Below are 3,984 nucleotides of genomic sequence, written 5' to 3'. Positions count from 1 at the left end.
GAAAATTGAAGAGATCAGGAGCTTTAAGTATCTTTAGGTCTTTAAATAATGAATTAGTTGGAAAGTCAAATGGTACTTTGCACACAGCACGAATAGTTCTCTTTTGCAGATGAAAAATACGATTAATATTAGTGGCAGATGTTGTGTCCCAAACCAGGAAGCCGTAATTTAGCTGGCAAAAAAAAAAAAGAGTTATAGAGCAGAAGTTTTACCTTCTGTGGAATCTGTTTAATAGTGAAAAGAAGACCTGAAACTTGAGAAAGCTTGTTTGTTAAAAAATCAGTATGACAGTTCCAAGACATGTCATGATAAAAAAAAAAGACCTAAGGTTTTAATGGAATTCACGAGCATGATTCTTGAAAGCCAAGTTTAATGTCATCCTTCAGGAGAGCATTCTTATTCTTGCCATGAAACAAAATTGCTTTAGTTTTTCCTGTGTTGATTTTCAAGCCATTTTCGACAGACCAAGTATATAATTTTTTAAGCACACAATTCGCAACTGTAAGCAGTGTTACAGCATTACTTGAAGAAAACAACGCGGTTGCATCATCAGCATATAAAATAAACTTGGTATGGAAATCTACATTAACAATATCATTAATAAAGATATTAAAGAGAAGAGGGCCTAAAATACTACCCTGCGGAACGCCAATATAGACTGGTTTCACTTGGGATGAAATGTTATTAATTTGCACAAATTGGCATCTGTGACACAGATATGACCTAATCATGCCTAAAGCGATGCCACGAATACCATAGCGATTCATTTTATGTAACAGAAGCTCGTGGTTAATACAATCAAAGGCCTTGCTAAAGTCTAAAAATGCCTAGAGTAAGCAAAATTATCTAAAATGAATTCTTTTTGCTGAAACAGGGCAAGTTGAGTAGACCCATCTTTACGAAAGGCAAACTGACAATCGGTTAAAAAATTTTTTGCTTTCGAGGAAGTCAGAAATGCATTGAAAAATAATTTGTTCTAAACCCTGTGAAAATACGGGGAGAATAGAAATTGGTCTATAATTTGTCAACAATTTCTTATCTCCTTTCTTGAATAAAGCTAAGACTTTTGCAGTTTGCATCTGACGTGGGAATACACCGGAGGAAAGGCAGACATTGTAGACGTGTATTAATACAGGCGCAATTAAATCTAGGACGTATTTCACAGGTTTGATCTGAATATCATTGACATCACAAACGCTGCTGTTATTGAGTTCACTGAACTTGCATATTATTTCAGATACGTTCGTTGGATGCAAAAAAAAAAGAAAAACTGAATCGTAGCAATAAACGGATAAGTAACGACTAGCATTCCTGTTGATAGGTGCACTTGCAACGCTGGTAAAGTAATTGTTAAACGTGTCAGGCAAAAACACGCCTGGAACTACATTGCCATTTTCCAAAATACCTGTTGGAGGCTGATAATCAGGTACACGATTCAACAAAACGTTGGCCCGCTTCCACAATTTCCGGCTGTCATTCCAGCAGGATTGAAAGTATCGAGATGATAGCGGTCTTTAGCGCGACGCAGCTCATTTGTTAATTGGGTCCGAAATGATTTAAAAACCTGCAGGTCATGTGGATTCCGTGTTTTAATGAACTTATTATATAATGTTATTTTAACCTTGATTTTACGCAGCAATTCTGTCGTGATGCAGGGTTTGCGGATTTTCGAAGAACGCGAAGGTTTGGTACGAAGTGGAAAATGTTTTTTTGTAGCAAGCCCGAAAAGTGTGCAAGAATGTTTCATAGACAGCATCTGCATTATCCGCAGCAAAAACATCCCCCCAGTTAATCAGCCGTATTTCATTTCGGAACTCTGCAAGCTGGTGCAAATTGTAATTGGTTGATAAGTGAAGTTACATTTGTTTTCTCTTTTATTATTACGGAGGAGACTTAGGAAGATGGGCATGTGGTCGCTTAAACTATACGTGAAAACACCGGCTTTTATGTCAGATTGGGGAAGTTTGTCAAAAAAAAGGTCAATACAGGTAGATGTGTTAGCTGTGACCCTGGTTGGAATCGAAATATTATTATGACAGTCATATGCCTGCAACAAAAGCAAAAAGTCACGACTCTCTGCGGTATCAGTCAACACGTCAATGTTGAAATCGCCACCGAAAACAACTGTACATTGTAGATCATGTGCATATGAACATAATTTCTCCAGAAACGACAAGAATCGCTCGACATTCCCATTGGGTGGACGGTCATCATCATCATCATCAGCCGGGTTACGCCCACTGCAGGGCAAAGGCCTCTCCCATACTTCTCCAACAACCCCGGTCATGTACTAATTGTGGCCATGTCGTCCCTGCAAACTTCTTAATCTCATCCCCCCACCTAACTTTCTGCCGCCCCCTGCTACGTTTCCCTTCCCTTGGGATCCACTCTGTAACCCTTAATGACCATCGGTTATCTTCCCTCCTCATTACATGTCCTGCCCATGCCCATTTCTTTTTCTTGATTTCAACTAAGATGTCATTAACTGGCGTTTGTTCCCTCACCCAATCTGCTCTTTTCTTATCCCTTAACGTTACACCTATCATTCTTCTTTCCATAGCTCGTTGCGTCGTCCTCAATTTAAGTAGAACCCTTTCCTTAAGCCTCCAGGTTTCTGCCCCGTAGGTGAGTACTGGTAAGACACAGCTATTATACACTTTTCTCTTGAGGGATAATGACAACCTGCTGTTCATGATCTGAGAATGCCTGCCAAACGCACCCCAGCCCACTCTTATTCTTCTGATTATTTCCGTCTCATGATCCGTATCCGCCGTTCATACCTGCCCTAAGTAGATGTACTCCCTTACCACCGGTGCCTCGCTGCCTATTGTAAATTGCTGTCCTCTTCCGAGACTGTTAAACATTTCTTTAGTTTTCAGCAGATTAATTTTTTGACCCACCCTTCTGCTTTGCCTCTCCAGGTCAGTGAGCATGCATTGCAATTGGTCCCCTGAGTTACTAAGCAAGGCAGTATCATCAGCGAATCGCAAGTTACTAAGGTATTCTCCATTAACTCTTATCGCCAATTCTTCCCAATCCAGGTCTCTGAATACCTCCTATAAGCACGCTCTGAATAGCATTGGAGAGATCGTATCTCCCTGCCTGCCGCCTTTCTTTATTGGAATTTTGTTGCTTTCTTTATGGAGGATTATGGTGGCTGTGGAGCCGCTATAGATATGTTTCAGTATTTTTACATACGGCTCGTCTACACCCTGATTCCGTAATGCCTCCATGACTGCTGAGGTTTCGACAGAATCAAACGCTTTCTCGTAATTAATGAAACCTATATATAAGGGTTGGTTATATTCCGCACATTTCTCTATCACCTGATTGATAGTGTGAATATGGTCTATTGTTGAGTAGCCTTTACGGAATCCTGCCTGGTCCTTTGCTTGACAGAAGTCTAAGGTGTTCCTGATTCTATTTGCGATTACCTTAGTAAATAGTTTGTAGGTAACTGACAGTAAGCTGATCGGTCTATAATTTTTCAAGTCCTTGGCGTCCCCTTTCTTATGGATTAGGATTATGTTTGCGTTTTTCCAAGATTCCGGTACGCTCGAGGTCATGAGGCATTGCGTATACAGGGTGGCTAATTTCTCTAGAACAATCTGCCCACCATCCTTCAACAAATCTGCTGTTACCTGATCCTCCCCAGCTGCCTTCCCCCTTTGCATAGCTCCCAAGGCTTTCTTTACTTCTGCGCGACCTGTGGGATTTCGAATTCCTCTAGACTGTCCTCTCTTCCATTATCGTCGTGGGGGCCACTGGTACTGTATAAATTTCTATAGAACTGCTCAGCCACTTGAACTATCTCCTCCATATTAGTAATGATATTTCTGGCTTTGTCTCTTAACGCATACATCTGATTCTTGCCAATTCCTAGTTTCTTCTTCACTGCTTTTAGGCTTCCTCCGTTCCTGAGAGCATGTCCAATTCTATCCATATTATACTTCCTTATGTCAGCTGTCTTACGCTTGTTGATTA

The sequence above is a fragment of the Dermacentor variabilis genome, chromosome 11 (assembly GCF_050947875.1).
Source record: "Dermacentor variabilis isolate Ectoservices chromosome 11, ASM5094787v1, whole genome shotgun sequence".
Lineage (NCBI taxonomy): Eukaryota > Metazoa > Arthropoda > Arachnida > Ixodida > Ixodidae > Dermacentor > Dermacentor variabilis.
This window is presented reverse-complemented; position numbering follows the sequence as displayed.